General features: G+C 57.8%; 1 protein-coding gene across 3 annotated transcripts in view; it reads left to right on the top strand.

Annotated features, from left to right (window-relative positions):
- Positions 1–407: 407 nt before the first annotated feature.
- Positions 408–15800, top strand: part of CLMB (calcimembrin) — a 55630-nt gene continuing 40237 nt past the window's right edge. Inside the window, exons 1-5 of one of the 3 annotated variants that reach the window (XM_084959408.1) lie at positions 805–1283; positions 6555–7098; positions 8422–8548; positions 10789–11082; positions 11490–11638. The gene's annotated coding sequence lies outside the window, so the exon portion shown is untranslated. Of the gene's footprint in view, positions 4046–4410; positions 4738–6554; positions 7099–8421; positions 8549–10788; positions 11083–11489; positions 11639–15800 lie in introns of those variants that run through there. The other 2 variants (XM_084959407.1, XM_084959409.1) reach the window with 2 other exon arrangements.

A 15800-nucleotide genomic window follows, 5' to 3' on the forward strand; every position in this document is an offset into this window, starting at 1 on the left:
ACGGCGGCTGACCGCGCAGGGCGGTGGCTGCGGAAAGTTGGGCCGCTGCGGCCAGGTCTTAAGATGCGACAAGGAGGACGTTTGCTGCATGGCTGACTTTGCGCAGGAACAGTTTCTCTGGAGCACGCGGTGCTGTTTGATGGTGTTGGACCCGCAGTGGAACGTCTTTTCAGAGTTGACGTCAGGGAGCCCCCGTCGTGGCTCAGCAGAAACGAATCTGACGAGCACCCATGAGGATGCAGGTTCAATCCCGGGCCTTGCTCAGCGGGTTAAGGACCCGGCGTTGCTGTCAGCTGTGGTGTAGGTCGCAGATGCAGCTCAGATCCCGAGTTGCTGTGGCTCTGGTGTAGGCCGGCTGCTACACGTCGGATTCGACCCCTAGCCTGGGGACCTCCATATGCCGTGGGTGCGGCCCTAAAAAAGACAAAAAAAAAAATTGACGTCCATTCTCTCGAGCCTCAAACCTGCTTTCTCAACGAATTTGACGTTGTATTGTGGCTCCGTCGTCGTGGTCGTGTCAGCGGTGTTCCCAGCCGCTGCACCAGGAGTAGATTCCATCTCAGGAAACAGTGGGCTCTGCTCGCTCCCAAGAGCGCCTCAGCCACTGAAGGTTTTGTCGTGAGATCGCAGCGCCTCAGTCCCATCTTCAGGCTCCACTTGCAGTTCTAGCTCTCTCGCTGTGTTCACATCTGCAGTGACCGCCGCCCCCAAAGTCTGAGCCCCTCAAAGGCATCAAGAGGGCTGCAATCAACGTCTTCCACATTCCTGTTTTTTCTTTTAGGGCCGCACCCGCAGCACATGGAGGTCCCCAGGCTACGGGTTGAATCAGAGCTGTAGCTTCCAGCCTACACCACAGTCACAGCAACGCCAGATCCGAGCCGTGTCTGACCTGCACCGTAGCTCACGGCAACACCGGATTCTTAACCCACTGAGCAAAGCCAGGTATCAAACCTGCATCCTCATGGATGCTAGTCAGTTTCGTTTATGCTGAGCCCTGCCGGGAACTCCCAAACTCCTCTTAATTTTAATATTCTGACCTTTTCCCCAGAGTCACAAATGTTCTTGATGGCATCTGGAAAGGTGAATTCTTTCCAGAAGGTTTTCAGTGTACTTTGCCCAGATTCATCAGAGGATCACTGTGGCAGCTATAACCTTAGGAAATGTGTTTCTTTTTTTTTTGTCTTTTTGCCTTTTCTAGAGCCGCTCCCACAGCACATGGAGGTTCCCAAGCTAGGGGTCTGATCAGAGCTGTAGCCGCCAGCCTGTGCCACAGCCACAGCAGTGTGGGATCTGAGCCGTGTCTGTGACCTACCCCACAGCTCACAGCAACGCCGGATCCTTAACCCACTGAGTGAGGCCAGGGATCAAACCCGCAACCTCTTGGTTCCTGGTCGGATTCGATCACCACTGAGCCATGACAGGAACTCCGAAATGTGTTTCGTAAATAGCAAGACTTCAAAGGCAGAGTGACTCCTCGACCCACAGGCTGCAGCGTCGCTGCTGTGTTAGCAGACGCTAAAGAAGTCTAACCCCAGCGCGCGTCTCCATCAGAGCTCTTGGGGGACCAGGCGAACAGTAATAATTTGAAAAGAATCTTTTTTCTGACTTTCAGGTCTCAACAGTGGGGTTAAAGTATTCAGTGGGGGAGTTCTCATTGTGGTGCAGCAGAAACGAATCTAGCCAGTATCCATGAGGTTGCGGGTTTCATCCGTGGCCTCACTTAGTGGGTCAGGGATCTGGCGTTGCCCTGAGCCGTGGCGTAGGTCACAGATGGGGCTCAGACCCTGAGTTGCTCTGGCTGTGCAACCCCTAGCCTGGCAACCTCCATATGCCACAGGTGCAAAAAAGCAAAAAAAAAAAAACAAAAAACAAAACACTCAGTAAACCGTGTTGTCAGCAGACGTGCCGTCATCCAGGCTTTGTTCCACGTCCAGAGCACAGGCCGAGTGGCTTTAGCGTCCTCCTGAAGGACACTGGGACATGTGAAATCGCCAACGAGCCCTGGCTTCACCTGAAAGTCACCAGCCGCATGAGCCCCCAGCAGAGTCGGCCTGGCCTCCGAAGCTTTGACGCCCGGCGCGGACGTCCCCCTCCAGCCCTCGAAGTCCTAGCTGGCGTCTCCTGACACCAGGAGGCTGTCTGGTGGCCCCTGGACATCTGTCCGCGTGGCCACCTTCCTGGGTGATCCGAGCTGCAGCTTCTCCCTCGGCTCGTGCCCCTCGCCGCGCGCTTCGGAGCTGTGGAGGCGGCCTCTGTGCTTCGGCCTCGTGACCCGGCCTCTGCGGGTGGGTGTCTGCTCATTGCCTCCTGCAGCTCCCTCGCCTGCGGCAGCCTCTGCAGAATCGGAGAGAGTGCGGGCCCTGCTCCGGTCGAGGCCTCGGCTTAGGGGCGTGTGGCTGCTCTCATCTTCTGTCCGGAGCAGCGCAGCCTTCTCCACGGCAGCAGGGAGGCTGTTTGGCGCGCTCCTCCCTTGGGTGCTCCCTGGATCCGTGCTTCCACTCCCTTCGAGAAGGCCGCCTTCCTCTCACGACTCAGATGCCCGTTTGGCACAACGGACTTCTGTCTCCGCTTCTGCACGAAGCTCGGTCTCGTCTGGTTTTTGATGGAAAGTGAGAGACACGCGACTCTCCCTTCCCTGGGAGCCCGGCGAGGCCGCTGCAGGCTTGTGGATTGGCCTCATTTCCACATCGCGTCTCAGGGAAGAGGGAGGCCCGAGGACGGGAGGGGGGGCTCGTGGCCAGTCACGGGGGCGGTCAGAGCGCACCTGGCCACAAGGTCACGGTCTCACATGCACACAGCTTGTGGTGTCCAAAGCAGTTAACCACACCCCCCTCAAAGCCCCGGTCACACCTCACCGTAACAAGTGACAGTAATGGAAAAGTTTGACATGTGAGATTGACCAAAATGTGACCCAAAGTGAGCAGATGCTTTTGGGGAAATGGTGCCAGTAGACGCTCAGCAGAGTTGCCACAAAGCTGCAGTTTTTTGAAAATGCAGTATCGGCAAAGTGCAACACCGTGAGCTCTGCCCCTGCTGGTGAGGGTCTCCGGGCCAGGCTGCCAGCCCCGCGCAGCACCTGGCAGTCAGGGAGCCTGCCCCACGCAGGACGCTCCCCAGAGATCCCCAAGGGCCCTGGCTGCAGGCTGAGTGCTGAGGGATGAGTGTGAAGTGTGTCGAGTGGACCCAGTTTCTCCACGGCACCCGGCTCAGTACCACAGAGGCGCTCTTTCCTCAGTGGGTGCTCTCAACAATTAATCTTCCTGTCGCCTGGGCAGTGCCTCCTCCCCGTGGTTGGATCCCAGCTGCCACTCCAGTCCCGCGGCTGCGGGCAGGCGCCTCTCGCGTCTGAAAAGTGAAGGTGGGGGTGCTTTGGCGACACCGTGCGCGCCGGCTCTCAGCACTGTGCGTCTGGGCTCCACTGAGCAGAGGTCTTACCTGCTGAGGTGTTCACAGTTCTAGAACACACTGCGGCCAGACTGACCCCCAGGGTCAAAGCACTGCCCGCCTTTGCTGAGAAAGATCTAAGTGCTTGTTCCCAGGGACCATTCAGTGGACGCTTGTTGAAAGAGGAAGTGAGCGGATCAAAGCGTTTCTTCTCGGAAACACCAGCAGCTTGTATTTCCTTCCCCCCTTGTTTACACCTGCCCCCTGCCCCCAGGGCGTCAGGGTGTCAGGCTCTGCAGGTTGCAGGTCCAGAACCACAGCCCGGCCTGGGAGGGACTGCCTGACCCCTCACAGGACCGGGCCGGGCGTGCAGCCCCTCCCTGCACAGAAGCTGCCTTCCTCCTCCTCCCCGCCCCGCGTCCTCACTCCTGTCCCCCGCCCCCAGCTTTAACGTGCTCTCGTCCTGTGACAACCCCAGTGTGTGTTCATGGTAGAAAGTCAGAAAGAAGCCAGGAGTCACTCCTGGTCGCCATCCTGCAGAAGACGAGGTGGAAAGCTGTCCCATCCGTCGGGATCTCCGAGGCCTCCCGTCCTGGATGCTGAGATGCAAAGAAGCGGGAAGCAGGCGTACATTTGAGGAGCTCACACCGTAAATTAAGAGGTAAAAGGCACAATTACCAGTAAAATATCAGAAAATGTGTGAAGATCTCTGGGCTCAGGCCTGAGAACTCAAATGCATCGAGATTCCTGGCCCAAAAGTCGATTTTTAGCAGGTGGATTCAGGCCACACTTAAAAAAAGCCCTGATCTCTGATGAAAATTCGTGCTTTCTAATGAATAATTGAAGATCCTCAGAAGGACGCGACTTACCCAGTGACCGCGTTCAGCCAGGGGCGGAGGACTGAGCCTGCTAATTCCGCAGGTCGCCAGCGCTGCGCCTCCAGAGGGTTCAGCCTCGCGGGATTCAGGTCTCCGGAGTGAACCTGCCTCGGCAGCAAGCGCTTTCGTTTTTTTTCTCTTTTAAAAGGTGTTCAGCGCAGGATGCGCAAAGGTGCTGTAAACAGTTGAGCAACAGGGAGCAGGCAGCTGAGGCCAGACCTGCAGCTTCTGAGCCGTCTCACAGCCCTGGACCGAGGACAGCAGGGCGAGGGCCTAGGAAGACCTGTCTGTTTATTATCTTAACTTTCGACAGTTGGGTCTCGAATCTCTTCATTCTTCCCACTTCTCTGAGGTGGCTCTGTAGCCAGAGCTCTCCAGGCAGCTGCCGCCCGTGCCCCCAGGGCCCTGTCCTAGTCCCTGTGTGTGGGTGCAGGACGAGCCCCCAGAGACCTGCTGTTGATGGATTCAAACAAAGGTACAAACGGGAAACATGGAGTCAGCTAAAAGCTCTGCATCTGCTCAGCGCCCTTCTAGGCATCTCTCCCCTAAATAGTAGAATTCTTCATTTTTGTTTTGTTTTGTTTTGTTTTTTGGTTTGATTGCTTGTTTGTTTTTTGTCTTTTTGTCTTTTTAGGGCCGCACCCGCAGCATATGGAGGTTGCCAGGCTAGGGGTCTAACTGGAGCTGCAGCTTCCGGCCTACACCACAGCCACAGCAACACCAGATCCGAGCCACATCTGTGACCATATACCACGGCTCACAGCAAGGCCAGATCCTTAACCCACTGAGCAAGGCCAGGCATTGAACCCAAAACCTCATGGTTCCCAGTCAGATTGGTTTCTGCTGCACCATGACAGGAACGCCCTTTTTTTTTTAATCTTCGTTTTTGAATTCCAAAGTCTTCAATTTAAATTCATGAAAGATGTAGTTCACATTTTCTGATTATTTAACCACTTTATTTCCGGAACCATTAAGTTTGCCCTTTGGGAGTTCCTGTCGTGGCGCAGTGGTTAACGAATCCGACTGGGAACCATGAGGTTGCACGTTTGATCCCTGCCCTTGCTCAGTGGGTTAACGATCCGGCCTTGCCGTGAGCTGTGGTGTAGGTTGCAGACACGGCTCGGATCCCGCGTTGCTGTGGCTCTGGCGTAGGCCGGCAGCTGTAGCTCCGATTAGACCCCTAGCCTGGGAACCTCCATATGCCGCGGGAGCGGCCCAAGAAATAGCAAAAAAAGACAAAAAAAAAAAGTTTGCCCTTTGTATTCACATCCTACATTTTCTGTGTTCCCATCTCAGACATATTGGGCAAGAGTCTCTTTTTTAAGTGTTAAATCTGTACAGGGAAGTGTTCGAATCACAATTACGAACCTCGGTGGATTTTCACAAAGTGGGCAGAGCGGGCAGGCTCAGGCTCATAACCACCACTGAGCCCGGGAGCCCCCTCATCCCTGAGCCTGCGTTGGGTCTGCCTGGTTTTGGAGCTTTCTAGAAACGGACGTATACAGCGTGCATTTGAATCGGGTGTGAGATCCATTCGTGTTTCGTGTAGCAGTTTTTAATGTGTTTTCATTGCTGTGTGTTACTGCATTTTATCGACGTACCCCAGTTTCTCCATCCCGCTGTTGACGGATATTTGGGGTTTTTCCCGGACGTGGGCCAGCACAAATACTGCTCCGTTAACATTCTCGTGTGTGCTTTTGGGGGGCACAGATGTACACACATCCTTCAGGATTAGGCGTAGGATTAGGATTTTGCTGGAGTGTGTACATTCAGCTTTTAAGGGGTGTCGCCAGGGGAAGCAGTGGGTTGCTGACCACCTGTTGAACATCTGCCTCCAGTTGTGGGAGCGCCAGTGTCTCCTTCTCTTCAGTGAGACCATGTTGTCAGTCTGTTTAATGTTAGACACTTGGGGGCGCGCAGTGCTGTCTTGTGGATTATTGGTCTAAATATGAAAAGTAAAATGCTAAGACTTCCAGAAAATAACAGGAGGATATTCACGTCTGTGGGCTTGACAAAGATTTTTAAACGGGACATGCAAATATGTGAGCAGTCGTCCTACATTAAAATCAAAAACTTTTGTGCACTTGATGAAAAAAAAAATGCGATGTGAAAAGGAAGGCCACAGAGCGAGAGGAGATTTATAATACAGTCAGCCAACAAAAGACTTCTGTCTGCTCTAGCTATCCAAATATATTAAAAATTAGAGGATGGCGGAGTTTGTTTCCTGGCTCAGCGGAAATGAATCTGAGTAGTATCCATAAGGACACAGGTTCGATCCCTGGCCTTGCTCAGTGGGTAAAGGATCTGGCATTGCTGTGAGCTGGGATGTAGGCCTCAGACGAGGCTTGGATCTGGTGTTGCTGTGACTGTGGTGTAGACCGGCAGCTGCAGCGCTGATCCATCCCCTAGTCTGGGAACTTCCGTGTGCTATGGAGCGGCCCTAAAAGCCAAAAAAAAAAAAGAGAATGGAGATGTTCCCGCGTGGAGCAGTGGGTTAAGGATCCCGCATTGCTACAGCAACAGGGCAGGTTCCCTCCTTGGCCCAGGAACTTCCACATGCCGCAGGTGCGGTCAAAAAAAATGAAAACTTATAGGCCAGCTTTTTAAAAAAGGACCCAAGGGATCAGGGACCCCCCAAGGAAGCTGTCCAAGTGACCGTAAGCATCTGACAGTGCACTCAACTGATGTCGTCAAGGAGAAGCGAGCTGAAGGAGTTCCCGTCGTGACGCAGCAGAAACAAACCCAACTAGGAACGATGAGGTTGCAGGTTCGATCCCTGGCCTCACTCAGTGGGTTAAAGATCGGGCGTTACCGTGAGCTGTGGTGCCGGTCACAGGTGCGTCTTGGATCCTGCATTGCTGTGGCTGTGGTGTAGGCTGGCAGCTGTAGCTCCGATTTGACCCCTAGCCTGGGACCCTCCATATGCGCCCCCCCCCCCAAAAAAAGAGAAGCAAATTGAAGACATGAGTCAGTTTTCTCACAGAAGGAAACGCGAAGCAGCAGAATCCCGTCCCTGCACAGTCCACTTGGGTCTCCCCGAACACTCTCTGGTGCTGCGGCACTCAGGTGCGCCGAGGAAGCAGCCGTCCCCATGGCTCCATCAGTACCAGGCGGGGTGTTCCTGAGACCCGGCTCTAACACCTGCCCTTGGCAGGCAGGGAGCAGCAGTGTCTGCTTTGAAGAGCTCGGGTGTGGCTTTCTCCTCGGCCACTCAGGATGTGTCAAAAACTGCTGTCGGGGGCGTTCTCTTGTGCAGCGGCGGGTTAAGATCTGATGTTGTCACTGCAGCGGCTCAGGTCCCTGCTGTGGCCTGGGTTTGATCCCTGGCCCAGGGATTTCCAGATGCCGCAGGCACAGCCAAAAACAACAAAAACCAAAAAAACCCTGCTATTGGTGTCACCTGCCTCTGCCACCCTGGCCTCCCCCCCAGTCCAGCCCTGAGGCTCAGAACTAGTCCTGACATTGTTCTGTTAATCACCTGTAATGCCTGGAATTTACTCAGCCCGCCTCTGCGGATCTCAAAGCCCTTTGCAGATCCTGCTGGTGAGACGGCTGTCGGCTGTCGCATGGTCAGCTAAGCTCTCTGCGAAATTACTTCTGGGCAAAGAGGCAGTTCTCAAAACTCAGGGGGACATGGGGCGCCTTAACAGGCAGGCTCTGCACCGACTGGAGCCCCAGGAGGAAGGCACGGTTCATCCAGTCATTACTGGATTATCCAGGAGGGACGGCATTCTCTGTAATTACGGGAGCGTGGCTCCCAGGCTGGGCTGGTGCACCTGCAGACGCAGACACGCTCCAGCCTGCCCCTCACATCTGGGCAGAGGGAGATGGAGGCAGGACTGGACCTGGGCTGGTGGGGCATGCCGGCACCAGAGAAGAGGGGGGTGCGTTTTGGCTGGGGGACCAGGGGAGCAGGTGGAGAGAAGCCTAGGACCCCAAGGAAATTAAGGGTTTTCCACTTTCAGCCAAGGGTGCCTGGGCGTTCTTCCCAAGAGTGTCTCCCGGCCAGCCCGCTTTTGAGACCAGCCCAACTCAGGCACCCTATGGACCCCTTGCTTGGTCCTGCAGGAAGATCGGGGATGGGCCTTGGAGCTGCCCCCATACCTCGGCCCCCCCGCAGACGCTAACCCCACTGACTCCCGGTCCTTCCTTTACCCAGCCCTCTGGACACTATGGGGAGCAGAAGGCACAGAGCAGAGTGACCTGCAGGCCTCGCCCCCAGCCCTTGAGTGTAATGAAGTCCCGAAGCAGGTGCACTGACACACAGCAGGAGCTTGAGTTCCTAGGTAAGGCCATCCCTCCGGTTGGAACGCCCATGGGAAGTTTTGTGGGGAGGATAGAAGCTGGGGTGCAGAGAAGCATTCCAGGTGGGCCTCTCACCTGAGCAGCCAGGGAGGAGTCAGAACCAGGACGTGGTGACCGGGAGCCACTCACCCCCAGGAGTCTGGGCAGATGGACAGCTATCCCTGGCCACACCCTCTCCATTGCTCGGCCGTCACCTGCGGCTCAACTCCCCCATCCCTGTAAGTCCAGGACTGGGTGGTGCTCAGAGCCTGGCAGTGGCCGCGGGAACTGTCAGCTGGGGTGTCAGGCCTGGGGGCCCAGGTGACAGCTGACGTGCTTGTCATTTCCATTCATGTATCTGAAGTCTCACATATCTGAACATCCAGCCCAGGCAGCGTGCCCCGCGTCCAGCATGGAGGAGGCGCAGGTGCTGGGTCACAGGCGCTGCAGGCACACTGAGGGGGAGAAGCCTGCTGGTGAACTGAGGGAGGGAGCAGGCTCCATGCACACAGGCCTCCCTCTGTGCCCCAGAGCAGGGGCTCCCTGGGACCAGAGAACATGCGACGGGAGAGCTCGCAGCCCCTGCTTCCCACCCGCCAGGAACCTCCTGTGAAAGGTCTGTCTGTGAGGGCTCCGGCTCACTGAGCCCCCTGGGGGGCACCTGTCGAACCCCCAGCAGCAGATGCTGGAGGGAAAAGACCTGGAAACGTGTGTCTCTGACCAGCTTGTCTCGCAGAGCCCGGCTGGCCATCTCGCCGTCCTGGCTTGATCTGGGCTGGAGACTGAGGGTCACTGGCTAAGCCTGGAGCTGAGTAAATCTTGTCATTTATTGTCCCTGCTCCACCGGGAGCTGTCAGCCAGGACTCGACCTCCCAGCACCCCAGGTGGTCCAGACGTGGCTCTGGTTTGCTGGGTCCTCGGGAAGGAGTGCCGAGCGCTGTCTCGGTCCCTCCCACGCTGTCTCGGCCCATCTCCCTGCCCCTCGGGGTTGGCCTTCACCCCCCACCTCCCCCTTCCCCACCTGCTCAGGGCTGGAAGAACCGTGTTTTCTTGGTGGCATACTTGCCTTCCACCAGCCAGAAACTTCTATGGCCCCAGGACACGCAAAGCCTCCCCCCCCTCCCCCCCCCCCCCCCCCCGTCAACTCCAGAAGAGGAGGTGAGGCCAAGGCCCTTCCCTGGGGCCTGCCCACCCCACTGGAGCACCGACCAACCAGGAGCTGACTGGCAGGTGCAGCCAGTTGGGGGCTCAGCCAGGCGTCCGGTGACGCTCAAGGCTTGGCCCCTCTGTCAGCTGCAGAGACTTCGACTCCCAACCACTGAACAGGCGAAGGTCAGAGCTGAGCAGGCCTCACCTGGCCCATGTGACGCACCCCCCCCCCCCCCCCATGGAGAACAATGACAGGAGCAGCAGGGCCGGGCCAGTGCCGGGAATGTCTTTGATGTGTGTGGTGACCATAAAATTCCAGAAACCAGAACAAGTCTGGGAAAACCGCCACCGTGGCCATGTCCCCCTGGCTTCCAGCAGCGCCGTGGCGCTCCCTGCCCCCGCAGGGGCCCTGGCTCCAGCTGTGCTTCGTGCTCCCGTCATTTACAGCAGCTCAGGATAACGAGTGACGCACTGTCTGAGGTCCTTGGCGTGGCGGTACATGTGCAGAGGCCAGGCTCAGCCGCAGACCGTGTTCTGTTGGCCCCGAGGAGGCACAGCCCCACACGCGCCCCCCTCAGAGGCACTGGCGTCCCAGACCCCCCAAGCCACTCTCGGCCCGAAGAGTCTCTAGGGTTGTCCCACAGCGGTGGCAGAGCGTGCCCTCCGGGCCTGTCCTGGCTGAGTCGGGCCTTGAACGGAGGCTCTGGTGGGAGCAGGAGCCTTGCACTCAGCCTCCTCTCCAGCCTGATCTTCCTCTCGCACCCAGGAGGGCTGTGTTCTCGACACGGGAGCCTGACACAGGCTGGGACCCTGCACCTGACTCCCCTTCCTCTGCCTCCCAGGCCCTGGGCTTTCATTCCAGGAACGTTCCCTGCTGGGGCGGGCGCGGAGCCTTTGAGCGATGCTCTCATTTCAGCTGCAGGAGGCTCTGGGGAAGCCTGGGCTGTGCTGGGAGCAGAGACCCTCCTCCCCGCCCGGACCGCTGTGAAGGATGCTTCCGAGTGGGCTGCCCGGACTGAGGCCGTGTCCTTGCCGGGGCTGAGCCGGGTCTCTGCCAGCCCCCTGGAAACGGCCGGTCTCTCTCTCCGCCCAGGCCCTCCCTCGGCCGCGTGCTAGGACCTGGCCGCTCTCCACCCAGGGATCACGGGATCCCTTGCGCTCCCGTCTGGCGGCTGCTTCTCGCCCTGGGGCTGCCTGCCCGGCGTCTCACCGGGCTCTGTTGGAGCCTGACAGCTTCTCCCAGCCCCAAGGCCGGGGCGCCCCCCGACCCACTGTGGGGGGACTTCGTTCTGCTCTTCCTCCCTGAGGTGCCCCTGCTCTCCAGAGGAGCTGTGCAAAATGACACTGGAACCTGGACGCCCTCCCTTCCCGGCCTGCAAGTGGTCAGGTCAGCCGCGCCTGTGACGCCCGACACACCCACACTCGGGGAACACACTGGATCCTTGGCCAGCTCACCCCAGTTCCTCAGGCCAGACCTTCCCCCTCTGGCTGTGTGTGAACCCCTTGCTCGCAATCCCCCCGGGCCCCCCGAGGGTCCCACAGCCGCCGTCCCGGGAGAGCCTTCCAGACGTGGGGCCGTCCTCCCTCTCCCACGCCCACCCGGGCCACGGCTTTGAGTCCCTCCGCCCTGGGGCTTTCTGTCCTCTGCCTGGGCTCCGACTGGCCCGTCCCTCTCTCCCCAAGGCCAGAAACGGGGGTTGCGAGCCAGGGATTAATGGCACAGCCTAAGCTGCCGAAAGCCACGGGGCCCATTGGAAGGCCTGAGCTTAAAGGTAATTTTCCTTCTCTGTAAAGGCCACGCATTTAGCCCAAATGGGCAGAGTCAGGAGACAGTCAGCCAGCAGGGGACAGGGAGCAGCCACAGCCCAGATGGCCACCGGAGAAGCGCGAGCAACTGTCCCCAGCCTGAGACCCGAGACGGCCCCTGACCTCTTCTCCTAGAGGTAAGAGCTGGGCGCCGGGAGCCTCGCAGGGGAAGCAGCCACCCTCTCCCTCCCCCGCCGCCGTGCCCCAGGACCCCCAGAAGGCTTGGGGTCCCCCTGCCCCCCGTGCTCACCATGGAGCTCCTGTCACGTGCCCAGCAGTGTGCCAAGCACTTCCCTGTCCTCATCTCCTGAACTTTAAAAGCTGTATCTGGAGTTCCCATCGTGGCGCAGCGGAAACAAATCCGACTAGGAACCATGAGGTTGCGGGTTCGATCCCTGGCCTCGCTCAGTGGGTTAAGGATCTGGTGTTGCTGTGGCTCTGGTGCAGGCCGGCAGCTACAGTTCTGACTCGACCCCTAGCCTGGGAACCTCCATATGCTGCAGGTGAGGCCCTAAAAAGACAAAAAAAAAAAAAAAAAAAAAAAACCTATCTTTTATGTTCTCATAGCAGAATACACGCCTGGGTTTTCTCATGTAAAGATGGCAGAAATTTAATTAGAGGACGAGAAGGTGGTGCTGCGGCTCCCCCCCTCCCCCCCGCAAGAGAGTCCTTCCCCTCTCGGTTGAACACGGTGTTGAAATTCAGTGAGACTGGGAATGCACGTCCACTTTCTTCCCGCGGTTGGCTGGCAGCCTAGCAGGAGGAGGATGCTTGTCTGGCACAAATGGTTTTCTCGTGGAGGAGCGCTCATTGCCGGGGAGAGAACTTCCCAGCGTCCAGGTTTTGTCTTGAGGCTGCAAAGAGTAATCGAATAAGCAGCAGATGGAAGGGGGTGTGCTCGGGGGTCCCCCAGGGTCGCCAAAGCACTTTGACCTTCCCGACGGGCTCGCGTGTACCGGGCAGGGGGCAGGGCTGTGGCCCCTGCAGCCGGAGTGGGAGCCCCTGCCTCTCCAGGGACTAGCCGGGCCCTGCGCTGGGCTGTGACTTGGCGCCTACAGACTTGAACAGTCATTTCCAGGCTCTCGAACAGGAGAGAGAATCAGCACTGCTGAGAGGCCGTGTACAGAAGGGGTAAGAATGCAGCTCCGGACCTGCTGGCCGAGGCCAAGGGTCAGGTCCACCGCTCACTCGCTGGTAACACGGGGCAGCGTTCCTAACGCCTCTGCCTCAGTGTCCCCTGAGACGGGGACCGGGACACCTGCCTTTTGTCCCTGACGTCGTCCGTCAGTTCAGGGCGGGTACGTGTGGCAGGCAGCAAGCACCCAGTCAGCTCGTGTGACCGTTGCTGTCGTGTGAAGAGCTTCTGCTCCCAGAGGCTGGTCGTGAAAAAGCGGCTGCGTTTTTGCCCCGCATCCACGCATCAACGCAGGTCCCGTTATCCCATCTTTCGGGTGTGGGGACTGAAGAGGGGACAGGTGACTTTCTCAAGGCCACGCTTTCCTTCCTTTCTGTAATTCAGAGGGGTTTTATCTTTTCCTGTGAAATACTTCTCATAGAGAGGAGTACGGAGACGCCCTTAACGTGGACTCCCGTCCTCCACACACACGAGCATTTTGCTGTATTTGCTGCCTTTTTTAACAGATTAGAATGTTGAGCTAAGACCCCCTCTGTCCTCCTCTCCTTTGCCGGCTTTTTCCTGCCCTCCCAGCATCACCCACTCGCCTGGAGAGCCCTGCAGGGTTGTCAGGTGCCGTGATGCACGGCTTTGTCTTTTCAAATTGTCCCCACGGAGCTCACGCCGTGCAGCGTTGCTTTCTTCCGCTCAGCGTGCTTTTGAGCATGTCCCACGTGGATGCCCGCAGACCTGGTTTGTCCGCTCGGGCCGCTGTGCCGTCTTCCACCGCACAAACAGGCCGTGCTGAGGTGCCAGAGATTGTCTATTCATTCTTCGGACCAAGTTCCCTGCTTTGCGCCCACTGCTGCAGGGGACACCCCCAGGCCCTCCCCCTCCGGGTGCTTCCCCCATGCGGCCTTCCCGGGACACAGACCCTTCCGTGGGGTGGTTGGCTGGCAAGGGCTGAGCTTCCCCAGATGGTGCCAAGGTGCCCTCCAGTCACCCCCTTCCGCTCGCTGAGCAGGGAAGGCAGCTCTCAGCCCTGTGGCCAGGACCAGTTTGCAGTCTGGTGAGCGTGGGGCGGCCCCTCCTTGTGGTGGTGAATTCATTAAATGCTGAGTGGTAGCCAGAGCTCTCCAGGTCACTAGTGGCAGAGCAACGACCAGGAGCCCACGTGGGACCCAGGGGACAGAGCATCCCTGTTGTCACGTCCTGCAGCACCTGCCATCGGGTAGCGCAGCCTGAGCTCCGCGTCACAGTCTCCACCCCTCGCTGGGCAGAAAGCCGGGGTGTCGGCGTCCTTGCCTCTCTAGACCCCTGCTGTCCCATGTGGCTCCTGAGAACGTGAAACATGGCTGGTCCACATCGGGACGCTCTCTGAGTGAAAAAGACACACTGGCTTTGGAAGACGTAGCACGAAAAGAAAGTTGTGAACTATCTTGTTAATAATTTTTGACCAGGAGTTCCCGTTGTGGTGCAACAGAAATGACTCCGACTGGGAACCATGAGGTTGTGGGTTCGATTCCCTGGCCTTGCTCAGTGGGTTAAGGATCTGGCGTAGCCGCGAGCTGTGGTGTAGGCTGCAGATGCAGCTCGGATCCTGCATTGCTGTGGCTGTGGTGTAGGCCGGCAGCAACAGCTCTGATTAGACCCCTAGCCTGGGAACCTCCATATGCCGCAGGTATAGCCCTAAAAAGAGAAAAAGAAAAAAAGAAGAAAAAAAGAAATTCAGTTGGTTTTTTGCTTTTTAGGGCCGCACTCACAGCACATGGAGGTTCCCAGGCTAAGGGTGGTATCAGAGCTACAGCTGCCAGCCTGTGCCACAGCCACAGCAGGATCTGAGCCACCCCACAACCTCATGGTTCCTAGTCGGATTCATTTCTGCTATGCCACAATGAGAACTCTGGGTTGTTTGTTTTTTTTTTTTTTTTTTTTTAATGTTTTTAACCAAAGTCACTAGGAAATCATAAATGGCAGCTGTGGCTCCACTTAGTTTCTACTGGACAGAAATAGCCCTAGACTTTGCCAGTCTGGCACCTTGTGGCGGGTGCCCAGGGCAAGTTTGATGAATGAATAAGTGACCTGACGCTTTGAGAACAGAACGAGGGTGTACCAGCATCCCCCTGGCCCATCCCTGGTGTCCTCAGGCTGTGCTGTCCCCTTGCTCGACGGCCCTGACACCCTTCCCTTCGTCCCTTCTTCTCCTGCTCCAGGGTCGTGAGGCAGAGGCCACCAGGGCTGGCCGCCTGCAGAGGCAAGGCTGGCTGCTGCCGGGGAGCCTGCCCTGGGCAGGGCCTCCTGGAAGGCCCCACACTGACCTGGAAACAGTGTCCTGCAGAGCAGCCCAGGCCGCGCTGGGGTCGGCCCCCTCCCAGCCGCTGCGTGTGACGCCCCCACCCTGCTGACACTGTCCCCGCAGGTTCCTCCAAAGCTCCTGGAGGCCAGGAGCACACTGAGGGCTGTGAGCCAGCCCTCCCACTGCCCAAGGCCTCCCGGAAGAACACCAGAGCTGCGCTCGCCCGCTGGGCACGGCGCCCGGGCCCTGCACGCCACGGCGCCCTCTTTGATGCCTTGGGAAAGGTTAACTTTGAAGCTGCCAGTCTGGGCGGCCTGGCCAGGCAGGGCTTGAAGGAAGAGCTCTATGGCTCTAGGCCGCTGCCATCTGCGGCATGACCCCCGCGCAGATGGGAGCCTGGCCTGAGCTCCAGGGAGCCCCTCTTCCCAGAGGTGTGTGGAAATCTTAGCTGTGCGGCATCTTTGGGAAGAAGTTCGGGTGACGTAAGCTCAGGTTTCCGCAACTGAATCTGCTCCCCCGCCAGGCACAACACTGAAACTTATTTTAATGGTTTTAGGTGGGAAATATTCAATAATGGCTTTTAGCCTTTTCTCTGTGACAAACGGTGACCGTTCAGCGTGAGACTGTCAAGCTCGAGGCTTGTTTGTCCCTCCACCACCGTCCCCAAGGCCACACTCCCTGAGTCTGCATTGTCCTTCCTGCCACTAGGCCTTTCTCGTGCTCTGGCCCCATCAGGGCACCTGCCTCCCACGTCCTCCATGACTCACTGTCCCGCGGCCCATCTAGGTCCCCTTAGAAATGCTTCTTCTAAGCTGAGCTGGAAAGCCTTGTTGATTCAAGTGTTTATAAGATAAGGACAGAGCTTTGGACTTGGTCTTACCTCTGACCC

Source organism: Sus scrofa, chromosome 6 (genome assembly GCF_054392235.1).
Source record: "Sus scrofa isolate SSC_HxYL_T2T_F1_AM1 chromosome 6, Sscrofa_HxYL_maternal_Yorkshire_Landrace_v2.0, whole genome shotgun sequence".
NCBI lineage: Eukaryota > Metazoa > Chordata > Mammalia > Artiodactyla > Suidae > Sus > Sus scrofa.